Source organism: Cupressus sempervirens, chromosome 1, assembly GCF_028749045.1.
Source record: "Cupressus sempervirens isolate cs-2001-9-10 chromosome 1, ASM2874904v1, whole genome shotgun sequence".
NCBI lineage: Eukaryota > Viridiplantae > Streptophyta > Pinopsida > Cupressales > Cupressaceae > Cupressus > Cupressus sempervirens.
Genome location: NC_143118.1, coordinates 338,251,622 through 338,266,559, shown reverse-complemented (window position 1 = coordinate 338,266,559; position 14,938 = coordinate 338,251,622).

Here is a 14,938-nt window from a genome sequence, read left to right as displayed (position 1 = left end):
TACAAATTCCCTATGAAGGTTGGAGCCTTTAGTTATGACACCTAGTTTGATGCCAAGAACATGATGAAGGTGTTTGAGAAGAAATATAAGCTAGACACGCATGAAGTCATGAGGTCTATGTTTGACCCAAATGGGTACTTTAGAGATGTTTTCCAAATCAAGAGTGTAATCAAGCATGTTACGATGATCGAAGATTATTGGGAAAATTGAAAAGATGAGTTCAAGAGTTGTGATTGAGCCTTCGCCAGATTAATAGTTGATCAAGTAAAAATCTATAAGGTGAATATAGATGTAGATGGAATTGAAGATGATGGTTAAAATATGTATAGCAATACTTATTTGACCAAGTTGAGGAACTCTCCAATAAGTTTAGAACCTTTCAAAGATGCTATAGAAGATTTGGACATAATGATGGCTGGAATCTACAAGAGAACTAGAAAGTCGGTCAATTGGACCACAACACAGAGAAGTAGGAGTAAAGGTGTGTCAACCTAGTCCTCCCCAAATGTAGTTGCAACTTCATCTTTTCACAGCGATGCTTCAAGTACAATCCTACTCCTCACTCAAGGACCCACTCAACCATCTAGTGGAGGTGACCAACCTCCTGACAAAAGCATCCCACTTGATAAAATTTTTCAAGATGGTTCAGTGCCAATAATTGAAACAAAAGTAGAAGTTGAAAAGAAGAAGGTAGAGGAGATCAAAGATACTATAGTCATGATGACTCTCTCACTTGAAAAAAATCCTATTCTAGCCATAAGTGCCCATTACTCCTACCAAGTAGCCCCTAAATGCAAATGGTTGACCTTGGAGATGGGGGGAGTAGTGAGAGTGAATCTATAGAGTCTAATGAAGAAACAAAGAAGACAAAAAAGTAGAGAAATGGCTCGAAGCTTCAAAACTTATTTCCCAAGCTCCAATGAATCCTTTCTTTTTAGCTTCAAAGACATTAACTCTAGTTAAGAGGAAAATGTTCAATGTGTATACACTCAGGACTATGTCTAAGGTAATTGGCACTAAATGATGGCTCGAGAACACCCTCGATAGAAAGAAGAAGAGGATAGAGGAGGGAACCTAAAATAAATAGATGTTGTCTCTAGTTATTTGTTCTTGGTTGGCATTGAGTAAAGTTAATAAGCATTAGACTCTGTTAATTCTCAATCAAGACCCTGATACAAGACACTTAACTATGGAGTTTTCTAAGCCCACCAAGGAGAGGAGAATTGAAGACCTAACTATAGATGACTTCATTATAGTCTGTGGACCTTGGAGAAGTTAGGCCCGATACCAAAGTGGGCCTATGGAAGTCAACAAATGAAGTGATAGAGGATGATCTTGAAGGGCTCAAGCTTTCCAAAGTTAGGATGAAGGTGGAGATCCATGCACTCAATCACTTCATTAGGTAGCTAATTGATCCACTGGCAAGTATTTTGGGGGTTCCCCCTATGGGTGATCCTACAACCATAGATATCCAAGCTATAATTTCCTAGCTGCAAGAAGACAAATACTTTGGGAAAATTGGTAGAGAGTGTAGTGGGAAACTCAAGCCCAAAGGACTTGCAGTCATAGAGAAAACCGATTATGTAGTATTGAGGCTTGAAATAGAAAAGGATAACATCTTGGCCAATCGAGCTACTCTGTCAACAAAAAGGTAAGAGAGTGAAGATTGCATCTCCCTCTTGAATTTGGTCATCCAAATGAAGACTAAAGAAGTGGTCAAAGCCAAGATCTTACAGAAAGGTGGTGAACCCTTATTTGAATGGCATAAAGCATGCAATTCAAAGCTAAAATGATCTCTTCTGCAGAATAGGGACTGAAGGAGACATAGATCAAAGTTAAGGAAGAACATTACAAGAATTATGAGTTACTAAAAGGATTGCACATTGACTCCCAAACAAGTGGGTAGGGGAAGGAAGTAGTAGGAATCACTCTTATGCAAAAAAATTTCTCTAGTTATCTAGATAGTCTAACACATAAATCTATCACTCATCAGAACAAAGTGTTAGATCTCCAACAACTCAATGGGTGTATACATGTTGCGACGGAGGAAACATAAGAATGATTGGATAAAATTAAAGACTTGGCTAAAGAAAACTCCAAGTTTCTCTTGAGATACACCAATGTTCATGTTCAAAGACATAAAGAGCTTATTATGATCATTGTCATTGCCAAGGCCTACAAGGAAAATTTGAAAGATGGAAAGAAGGAAAAGTGATTTTTATCCCACCTTTTTGCATTTAAATAGTAACTAATAATTTTCCTCTTGCCACTTGTCATTTTTAAAGAGATGAACCATTTGGTTTCCTTTTTGTAATGATCATCTCAAAATCCTATTTGCACCCAATTGAAACATTAATGAAAGGTCAACTAATTTTTGGTGTGAAATATTTCAAATTGCAAAGACAAATTGAATGTGTTTTGTGTCAATTATTTAATGTTCCATTATGTGATTTAGTTTAAGCATATCTCAAAGTTGAATTGAACTAGGGAATGAACAAAGCTTTATTCCCCTATTTTAGTACAATAAACTAAAGATAATCATAGCACTATTTGAGGTAAAGGGAGGCCCTTTAAGTCATTTCTTAGATTAGTTTCTTTCTTTTTAGAAGTTAAAAGTCCTTGTTTAACATCTTAGTATTCTAATATGATTCATTATTTGCATTACTAAATCTGCTAGTTCATAAGATGCATGGGTTCATGGATTTGGTTAGTGTTTTGACCCAAATTCTTGCCTAAGTTAGTTCCTATCTAGGCCTAACTTGGCTTTCCTCTCCTATTCTCTAGTCAAGAACAAACCTCATCTTAGAAATATGAACAAAAATATTCATTGCAAATCATAACCATAAGGTAGTTGTACCTATAAATTTAGAGGGAAATTAGTGGTTTAGCTACAATTTCTCAACTCTTGTAATAAGCTATTGTTAAGAAATATTGGGGTTTCAAAGAATTAAAGTGAAGTGAACAATTTTTTTACCAATAGATTTTTGGCAAGTCTTCTAGGGAGATGAATAGTGGCTTCACTAGAAGAAGTATGTCATGAGGAAAAATGGGGCTACCTCATGAGAATGTGTTTCCTATAGTGCAACCTAACCTTGGATTTCAAGATGACCAAGAAAATATCATTTCATCCCTAAATACATTTGTTTGGAGGTATAGGAGGAACATAGAACACTAACAAAATGCCAGCCAAGTACTAGAAGAAGAAGAACCTAAATTAGAGGCTATGATAAGAGCTATTAAGAGGAGAGAGCTTCAAAGAGAACAAAGAAAAGTAGAGAGGAAAGCTCAAAGATAAGAGAAATTTAGAACCTTGGAGCAAGAAAGGTTCCTTGGGAGTACTAAAGACCAAAGTGGATGAGATTCTATTTTCAAAAAACTTGTAGAACTTGGTTTTCCCATCCTAGAAGCACCTTGACAAAAAGGTGACAAGAAGAGTAGAAGAAGACCACCTTCTCCTCCAAGAAATCAAACCCCATCACACACTACTTGTCAGGTATTAGCTTTATATAGAGTAGTTGCTCCTCTAGTTATCAACTCTCTATCATACCTTGCTAGAACAATTATGGCTACTCCCCAGGCTACAATGATTGGTCTGTTACAACTTGTAGCATACTACCCCCTCTTGTCTGGTTCAAGAAATAATTTCCCCAAGTTTTTAGGTGATGGGAAGGTCACTACTGATGAAGAAATCATAGGCTTTTTTTGCAGTGACCCATATCTTAGGGGTGGCACATGAAGACATAGTTGTAAGACTATTTGTGGAAACTCTAATAGAGAACGCAATAGATTGGTTTTATCATTTAGATGATGCCTCAATAACAGATTGGGCTATGATGAGAACTACTTTTGAAACAAGATTCAAAACCATAGAAGATGAACATGCTCTCCTAGAATAGTTGACTTCTATCAAAAAGCCAGCCTTCATAAGCATGAGGGATTTTGTTACTAACTTAAAAAGGTCACTAATAGAATCCCTATTGCTAACAGACCTACTATAGGTAATTAAAAAAAATTCTTCATAAGTGTGATGCCACCAGACATCAATTGTGATTTAAGAAGATCTCATCCCATAGATTTGGGAGATGCCCAAAGGAAATAAATTGAGCTAGAAAAAAACATGATTTCTACTAGAAAGTGGAAATGAGAGTTTCAAACAAAGGTGAGTACTAGAAAGAGTACTAGAAACACTACCTCTTTTGATGAAATGTTGTAGAAACTATCAAATGAACTAGTTTCCATGAAAAGGAAACTCCCTAGATTCAACAAATCTTACCATTGAAACTTTTAGAACCAACCCAGGAGGAATATTGATGGGAAAATTTTACAGCTTACTTATCCACAACAAATATTGGCTATTGAAGCCACACCCAAAAGGGGGAATATGTGTCTTTCATTTAACCATAGACCATGATAATGAGAACTATCCTAAGATGACCTGTATGATGCAATTAGTCTACTAACTAGTTGAACTCTACAACTTTTTCTCTCGAGTTAGATTTGTACTTGAATGACAACTATGGAAATTTATTTTTAGATTATGAGTCAAATTTAGAGGGCTAAGGTAAATGTTATGCTACTATTGATGGAAACTCATACATGGTACTGACCAAAAGCTAGAGAATAAAAAACTAAAATCCTAGAGATAATGATGCTGCCCCCTCAAGTGCTAACCATGATGATCAAGGAACCAAAATTCTTCATTTAGGTAAGGAGAAAAACCCTTTTGATTTTGTTCAATTTTGTAAAGATTCCAAAATCCAAATTTCTCCTATAGACTACCTAAAATACCATCCCTCTAAATTAAAAATACTAGTAGATCATTGCTAAGGGGATGGAATAAACTTGAATCATAATGTTACAACTAAAGAAGAGAATAAATTCTTAACATCTAATCTTTTTGATCAAGAAGAATCCATAGTTTTGGAAACCTTTCCAAGGGAGAAACTAGACCCATTTATGTGTCACTATATATAAATGGATGCAAGTTAAGAAATTGTATAATTGATTCAAGAGCTTTAGAAAATGTGATGTGTTGCCCTATAGCTAAGGCTCTAGGTCTCAATCTTACTAAAGTTCAAGTTCATTGTAGATGTTAGTCCATGGATGCCAAAAAAGTTCCACTACTTGGACAAATCGAAGACACAGAAGTAGCACTACCCTACCATCCTAAAAAGAAACTATTGCTAACTATCCTAGTTGCAAACATTCTAGCTAGCTATGGTGTGTTGTTGAGTATAATCTTTTGCAGAGACCTAGGAGGAGAAATAAAATTAGATTGGTCTCAAGAAGTGATACCTATAAGAAGCAAGAAAGTGAAATTGGAACCTAAAGAAAAGGCCAAGCTTATAGTTCTAAAGTTAGATGACCCTAAGGACCAAATCCTTTACCAAGAATTAGAATTTGGTAATTACATGTTATTTACCAAAGGTTTCATGGATGATCAAGATGTCAAAGAAAAGAAAAGCCAAAATCTAATGGAAGAAAAAGAAACATTGTTGGTTTGGACATTGGAATTTGATGGGAGTTGTTCCTCATCTAGGTCCAGTGTGGGGGTAGTGCTAATATCACCTAAAGGAGAACCTAAACCTATGACATTAAAGTTAAAATTTGGAAACAAAAATAACACAATCGAATATTGAAGCCCTATTACTCAAGATAATAGTGGCCAAAGGAAAAGGAATAAAGGTCTTGAAAGCTCAGGGTGATGCATAACTCATCATGTGACATATTAAAGGGAAATACTCTATATAAAACTATAAGTTGAAAAATTACAAAAATAGGGTATGGGATGAGATCAAAGGGCTAGATGCATTCTCAATTGAATCAATAACTAGAGAGATGAACTCTAAAGAAGATTCATTGGTAGGTTTTGCTTCCTTACTACTTCCCTACCCAAAATTCAAAGACAAGAAGTATCAAGTAAAATTTTTATACAAATCTTCTATTCTCAATAATATAGAAGCCTAGTAAGTGTTCAAAGATGACAAGAGTTTGTAGTTATTTTTGGTAAATGCAAAAACTATTTTGAAGACCATTTTGATGAACCTATTCAAGAAGATCCTCGTAAGAAGAAAAAAGAGAATGGAACTAATGAAATTCAACCACAAGGTAATATCATTCCTCCATACTTTGTATCTCTAGAAAAGTTGTTTAACAACCATGACACTTACATTAAGGAAAATAGGATAAAAAGGGCCTACTAATAGTGAGTGTGAGGGGGTAAATATTATAAGCATGCAAAGTCCCAAAATGATCAACATCAAAAAATGTTGCATTCCTGAAGAAAAGGAATCTGCTAGAAATTTTTTTGTAGAATATCAAGATGTATTCACAGAGTTACAAGGATTTGAAAAACTATAGAGATAGGAAAATGAAACATTAGATTTCCTTAAAACCTAATGTAGTTCCTTGCTGACAAAAGTAGAGAAATTACAATTTAAAAGTAGTTGACACCATATTCCAAGAAGCTGACAAGATGTTGAAGGCAAGAATCATTTATTCTATTCATCGTTCTACTTGGATAGCAAACATAGTGCTAGTCATGAAAAAAAATGAAGAAATAAGGATTTTGCATAAATTTTAAAAACTTGAACTAGGCATCTCTGAAGGATAAATACACACTCCCAAACATGGGTCATCTATTAGAAATAGTGGAAGGAGTTGAGATGATTTCCATGCTTGATGACTTCCTAGGGTACAACTAGATAGAGGTGGAAGAGAAAGATCAACACAAAAAAGATTTTACCACTCTTTGAGGTACATTCACATATCATAGAATTCCATTTGGCCTTATCAACACTAGTGCCACTTTTCAAAGAAGTATGAATAAATTTTTTTCTGAAATGAAAGATAGATTCATCATCATATACCTTGATGACCTCATTTTATTCTTGAAGAAGAGGAAAAATCACATAGAATATTTGAGGAAAGTGTTGCAAAGATGCCATGAGCAGAGAATTTCACTAAATCACAAGAAATTTGTATTTTGTGTGATAGAAGGAAAGTTAATCAGCCATCTAGTATCACAAGAAGGCATCAAAATTGACCTTGAAAGAGTTGAAGCTATCTAAAGACTAGTCTACTTGTGATCATGATAGGAGTCAAGTCCTTTTTCGGTCAGATGAATTTCCTCAAAAGGTTCATAATTTTTTTTTCCAAAACCAGTAGATGTATTATAGATATGATGATAGGGGATTCAATTTTAAAATGGAATGATGCCAAAAAACAAGCCTTCTAGAATATAAAGACTTCTATTGCCAATGATTCAATCCTATGTCATCTTAATTATAAACTAGACTTTATAATCAATTGTTATGCTTTCAAACACACCTTGTCAGCTATTCTCATGCAAGATAATGAAGGAGTACAAGCCCCTATTTCCTTCATGAGTATCCCCCTGAAGAGTCATGAAATGAAATACTCTTAGATTGAAAAACATGCCTTCGCCATGGTGAAAGCCTTGAAATTTTTTAGATTTTATATTCTAAATTCTTATTCCGTGATTCATGTACTTGACATGGCAGTGAAAAGCGTGTTGACTCAAAAAAATGTAGGGTGCAATACTAGAGGGATGTGGGTAGCTAAAACATAAGATTATGACATTGAAATTAAGCCTACAAAGCTAGTAAGAGGTAACACCTTGTGCAAATCCATAGCATAAAATGAAAGCACTAAAGAACCAGATGAAAAACAATTAGTTTTGGCAGTGAGTCTACATGAACCCTTGGTTAAAAAATATTACATACCTCTTAAAATATGGTGAATGTGCTAAAGGATTGACAACAAAAAGAAGAAGAGATCTTAGGTTGAAAGCTGCCAAGTATGTGAGCTAGGATGATAAACTATTCAAAAGATCTATAGATGAAACTTTCCTCAGATGTGTAGATAAAAAAAAAGGAGAAAGATTATTGAAAACATTCCATGACGAAGCATGTGGTGGACATTTCTCATCCTTAACCACTACTTTTAAGATATTGTGATAATGTTACTATTGGCTCAGAATGTTTGAACATACCTACCACTAGGTGTTGAAATGTGAGAAATGGAAAATGATCACAGGAAAACCTCAAATAGCCATGTTATCCCTCAAGCATTTTGTAATTGAAGGTCCTCTCCAACAATGGGGCCTTGATTTCATTGGTCCTATCAATCCTGCATCTAGTGCTAGTCACACTTACATCATCACTATAATCAATTACTTCACAAAATGGGTGCAGGCTAAGGCAACCAAGAAAACTTCTTTCGATGTAGTTTGCGAATTCATAAAAGAAAACATATTGGTTAGGTTTGGCGTGCCTATCAAGATTGTAATGGAAAATGCAACATATTTTTCTTTAGTTGATATGACTATGTTTTGTTTTGATTATATTATAATAGTCAGTCACTCGTCTAACTGTTTTCCACAAGGGAATAGTCAAGCTAATTCTATCAACAAGAACTTGGTAAACATAATAAAAAAGATGGTATCAAATAATAAGAGGACTTGGCACAAAGGATTCATGAAGCACTTTGGGTATACAGGGTGACCTCAAAGAGAGAACTCAGGATTCCCCCCTTCGAATTGGTCTATGAAATAAAATCTAGTCTTCCCCTACCCCTAGAATTGGCTACTAGTAGATTAAGGATAGTGATCGAGAATGACATTTATAAAGATGGGTTGGGGAAGAGGATCTTGTATTTAAGCAAGCTCAAGGAAGAAAGGGAAGAATTTGTGGATCATATTAGACAACATCAAATGTGTGTAAAGAACTTGTTCAGTAAGAAAACCAAACCATGAAATTTTATGGTAGAAGACACTGTACTATTGTGGAACAAATGAAGAGCACCAAAAGGGATGCATGAGAAGTTTGAGACATGATGGAGGGGGCCATTCATCATCCATCAAGTGTTTGAAAAACATTCACTTAAATTGGTATGTCCTGATGGTGAAGTACTACCTCTGACCTACAACTGTTAGGACTTGAAGTTGTATCAAATTTCAAATTGAAAACAAGAAACCCTTGTATTTTATTATAGTTACATTTAGTTCCTATTTTTGGTTTTTTTTTTTTTCCCTAGCTAGGTTCCTATGTTCTTTCCACTTTATTTTTTTTGTGTAGCCCATTTTCATTTTGCAAAACTAGAGAGTTTGGATTCCTTGCTTGGACATGGAATGTCCAATTCCCTAGATAGATCTAGTTGTTACCCCACTTTTGTTTCCTAGTCTTTTGGTCAAAAGCAAGCTCCATGTTTTAGCTGATTTCAATCTCTTTCCTAAAATGTTTGAGTCTAGGTCTGGATTCTTTAAGGCTAGGTGATCTCTATTGTATTTTCCCAATATGCCTTCTCTTTCTCCATAATCAGGCAGTTGGTTATTTTATCTTGTAGTTTGTTAGGTAAGTTCGTATCCAATTTGATAGAGATCAATTTTTACTAATAAAAGATGAAGTATGTTCACTATTTTTTCATGTCATGTTAATGATTTAAGAAATAAGCATCAGCGGAAAATTTCATATTTCTTTCTCCTTAGCAGGTTTCCAACCCATGAAAGCAAGTTTCTGCAAAGGCTCACTTGGAGGCATGTTTAGCTTAAAAAGATTCAGAGAAGATGCATTTTAAAGTAAATTGAGGATTGAAGCTAAAATGAGACTCCTAAACATGAATTGGATTCATCATTACTCAAACATTAAGCCTTGATAAAAAACCTAAAAAATGTCTTCTCCATGGCAGGTTTTTGACCAATGAAGATGGTTTCCTGCAAAGCAACTAAAGGTAAAAAATTAGGTGTTAAATGTTATCCAAATAGATCCACATGCCTTGATTAAGTGTCCTTAATAGCCAAAATGTAGTTGTAGAATATTTAACCCATAAGGAAGTGTTAGTGGAAAAGAAAAAATTGTCTTTTCCATGGTGGGTTCTCAACCCATGTAGGTGATTTTCTGCTTATACAAGAAAGATCGAGCTAACAAGTGAATTTTTTCTTCATACTAGATTTAGAGCATGTCAGAATGATAGTAGAATGGATCAAACTATTATGGAAAGAGGATGTAGTCTGAATTTCACACGACTGATTTTTCATCAATGAAGTATGCCAATGGTAAGTTTTTAAAACTTAAAGGGAAATGAAAAAGTAAGTAATGAGCCTATAGAAAGTTACCATTGCACTCAATGGAATGGTCAAACGACCCCTAAATTTTCATTGAGCTTTTGTATTTACTATCCAATGGATATTTCCTTAAAACTCATTCATGTGGTGCAAATTCTAAAAAATAATGGATATCAAGCCTCTCATTTAAAGGCACACAAGTAGTTAAAAGAGTTACCTCATTTATTGATTCCTCATTCTATCAATACACAACATTTTAAAAGCCTCTAACTATTATATTTGTCATTTCATTCACCTTTTTGATTCAAAATCTTGTGCACAAGCTTATGAAAATCAAGTTTGCATGTTTTGATGGTTTGACTGGGATCAAGTTTGAATTGTAGAAATTCATAGACACATCCCTTCGCTTCTATGACATGGATGATTTTCAAAGGTGGGTCAAATTTGAATAGATTCATCCTATCATAGAGAAGCTTTGAGGAAGTGGTTTTGTTGAGGCCACTAGTTTTCCTATTGCAGTCCAAGCCTTAGAGCTGATTTATGAATGCATTCATTACTACAATCTAGACACCAAACAAATTATTCTGTCTAATGATAAAGTATTAATTTCAGTCGATAGGAAAAGAGTGGTAAACTACCTTCATATGCTAGAGTGGAATGAGTTCTCTTACTTAACCTTTAGAGGATCCATTTTAGAGTTCTTAGTGAAGAACATGATTTGGAGGAAAAAGATTATGAGAAATTGGTTCCAAAAGCCATGGAGTGATAAGAGAGAAGTCCCTAAAATGTTGTTTGGAACCAATCTTAAGCTAGAATAATTGAAATTTTGGTTCTTCTATATATATTGATAGGTGAAGTAGAAGCCCTAAATTTTGTTGAACAATATTTCTTTTTGGTTCAAGTTATATGTGTTGACACATAGTACATTGATTGGGCACAAGAGGTAAGTGAGATTCTATCCAAAGCTCTCCAGGTGGGCAAGTTTTACAATACATTCTACATGTCTTCCTTCTTGATTTATATGCTATTCATTGCAATTATGGTTCCACCTTCTAAGATTAGAGAATTTCCTTAGTGATGTTAAATCTTATGAGTTTAACCCAAGTATCCAATTATAGAATACTTATATAGATTATGTTAAGGTAAATGACACATTTACCATGAGGATTTATAGGGAACTACAAGGATGTTTGAAGAGAAGATTTAGCCCCAAAGCCATGGCCACCATCAGTCAGTTTGGGTGTTACTTTATTCAGTTCTCATCATTTTCTTATTTGTGTCTTATAGTATTTGATGGTTTCCCTTGAAGCTACTAATCTATAAAAGTGACATGATTGTGTTGATCAAGATTATATGACAACCTTTGCAAGTGAACATCTTGAGTAGAAGCCTAAAGAAGAAGGGATAGAATTTCCTTATGAAGGTTGGAGCATTCAGTTGTGACACCTAGTCCGATGCTAAGAACATGATGAAGGTGTTAAACAATAAATATAAGCTAAACATGTATGAAGTCCTGAGGCCTATGTTTGGCCAAAATATGTGTGCTAGAGATATTCTACAAATTGAGAGCATGATAAATCATGTTATCATGATTGAAGATTATTGGGCTGATTGCAAAGACAAGTTTGAGAGCCATGATGGAACCTTCGCTAGATTAATAGTTGATCAAGTAAAAATGTATAAGGTGAATAGATGTAGATGGAATTGAAGATGATGTTGAAAATATGTATAGCAATACTTATTTGAACAAGATGAGGAAAACTCCCATAAGTTCAAAACCTTTCAAAGATACTACAGAAGATATTGACATAATGATGGCTAGAATCTACAAGAGAACCAAAAATTGGGTTGAGTGGACCACAACATGATGAAGCAAGAGTAAAGGTACATCAACCTAGTCCTCCCCAAATGTACGTGCAACTTCATCTTCTCATAGTGGAGCTTCATGTACAATCCCACATCTCACTCAAGGACCCACTCAACCAGCTGGTGGAGGTGACCAACCTCCTGAAAAAAGAATCCCACTTGAAAAAATTGTCAGGATGGTTCAATGCTAGTGATCAAAATGGAAATAGAAGCCAAAAAGAGGAAGGCAAAGGAGATGAAAGATAGTTTAGTCACGATGACTCTCTCACCTAGAAATAGTCCTATTCCACCCATAAGTGCCCCATTACTCCTACCAAGTAGCCTCCAAATACAAGTGGTTGACCTTGGAGATGGGGGAGTAGTGAGAATGAATCTATAGAGTGTAATGAAGAAACAAATAAGAATATAGAAGTGGAGAAAGGGCTTGAAGCTCTAGAACCTATTTCCAAGGTTTTGAAGAATCCTGTCTCTTTAGCTTGAAATACTTTAACTCTAGTTAGGAGGAAAATATTCAATATAGATACACTTAGGACTACATCTAAGGTAATTGGCACTAAATCATGACTTGAGAACACCCTAGACAGAAGGAGGAAGAGGATAGAGGAGGGAATCCCAAAAAAAGAGACATTAACAATGAGATTTTAATTATAGATTCCAAAAAACATTTGATAGAATACCCACTACAGTGAACCCTACCACTGGTAATGCTTTCTTCTATTACATCAAAGTATTTAATAGTGATATTGCTACCACCCTACAATCTATGAGAGGAGATACATTACTTGATGCTTATGAGGTAGCAATAAGGGCAGAGAGTATTATAATAAAAAGAGGTAAGTTAGCTCCAAGGCCTCCTATGCCCTTCTTTCCTGATATACCAAATCACCAATCAATAGTAGCCCCTATTCCCACAACATCCACATCACAATCCCTTGCTTTAGCCCCTCAAGCTTCTACATCATTTAGTGAGCTAGGAGAGTTGAAGGCTCTAATGTAAGATATTGGGAAAAAGTTGCAAATTCAAGATAATAAGTTGAATGATAGCTTCTCTATGATTTGGAAGGTGAGCAATAAGGCAGTGACACTTGAGAGGCAAAAAGCTCAAGGTAATAAAGCTCCTCAACTGCAATATCAAAATCCTTTGACTGGTAGGTCTCCAAACCATAATCAAGTAAATGATTCTTTTGATCAGAGTAAGTAGAATAGTCATGATTCTACTTCAAATGCAAATCAAAGTAGGGCCCTAGTCCCTAAAAATAATATGGCTCAAGATAAAGATTTTTGTCCCTCCTACAATTACTCCTATGCTTATTGTATGCATCAAAAGGCTAAATCTTATTTAACTTTGACCACTCAAGAACCTACAGTAGGACAATCATAAAAAGTAAGCCAACCCAAAGATGCCCCACATTTACAACAACAAGGTGATTTCTCCTCCACGAATCATCAAGTAAAGGAACATTGTCATGTGAATCAAGATTCTATTGCTCACAAGACTATGAGAAAAAGAAAAGCTATTGGATATGCTACCCCTCCTCCTACTAATCAGGCCTTAATGTCAAATGTAATACCTCATGTATAAGTAGTAAATGACCAATTAAATGCTCCTTAGTAGAAAAGGAAAAATGATAGAAGAAGGGATGTGAATGGTCCTCAAGTTATTCCATCTCAACCTCCTATACATGTAGCTCCCAAGATTCCTACCAAAGCACCTAATGCATCATTTAGTATGCTAGAATAGATGAAGAAAAAAAATGTGAATATTTCCATGTGGGATACTGTTGTTACTATACCTATGCAAAAGAAGTTGATACATTGTGCATTGGAGAGAATTGAACCAAATGATCAGTTATGAAGAGAGGAAGTGTTGCAAGTCTTGTGTAGCCATCAAAGGAGGTAGAAACAAGTAAAAAGGTTAGACTCCCCCCACCCTTTCTATTTTTCTTTGATCATAAGGGATAAACTAGTCCAAAATTACATGATTGATTCAGGGGCTAGTAGTTCAGTGATGCCTAAGTGTGTAGATAATGTTCTAGGAATGAAATACGAGCCCATTGTTAGGGATTTATTCTAGTTGGATGGTAGTATTATCAAGACTATAGGAATCCTTAGGAATGTTGAAATGGCCCTCCATGCATGTCTTGGTTGTACTATAGTTCAAGATATATTAGTTTCTAAAGTTAAGCCACACTTTTCCATCTATCTCTCAAGAGATTTCACTACCCAAATAGGTGGCTAGATATCCTCTAATTGGTCATAAATGTTTTTTAGAACAAGATATAGGAATAAAAATTCAATTAGAGCAGAGCCCTTAGCCCTCAATTATATTGAGCCCTACACTCCTAATTTCATCAATATGAATTGCACTACCTAGAGATAAATGAAAATGATATAGTGCAAGAGCCTGCCACTTCCTTGATAGGAATAACCAATTCTCTCTTAGATGAGTGGGCTAATACATACTAGTTTGATCCTATATTAGAAACCCTAGAGATAAGCCTTGGTACTTATTTTATATTAGAAAAGGATGCTCTTATCCCTAACCTTATGAAGACCAAAGAAGATACAAGTGGGATATGAAGTATGTACTTTGATGGGTCATGAAATAAAAATGGATTCAGGGTTGGTGTGCTTTTGGCTTCTTCTACACTAGAAAGGTACTACTTCTCATTTAGGCTTTAATTCAATTGTACTAGTAATATGGAAAAGTATGAGGCATTGATTCAAGGTCTCCTACTTGCTCAAAAGAGAGGAATTCAAGCCATAAGTGTATATGGAGATAGTAAGTTGATTGCAAATCAAGTGAGAAATTAAAATGTCACTAAGAATAATTTTCTCAAATCTTATAAACATAGAGTATGAGATTTTCTTGAAGGTTTCAATGCATTTAATATTCAAAACATTCCTAGGAAAGAAAATAGACATGTTGAAAGACTTGCAGTAGTGGGTGCATCTTATGATGTGATAAGGAGCCTTGAAGGTGAGAAG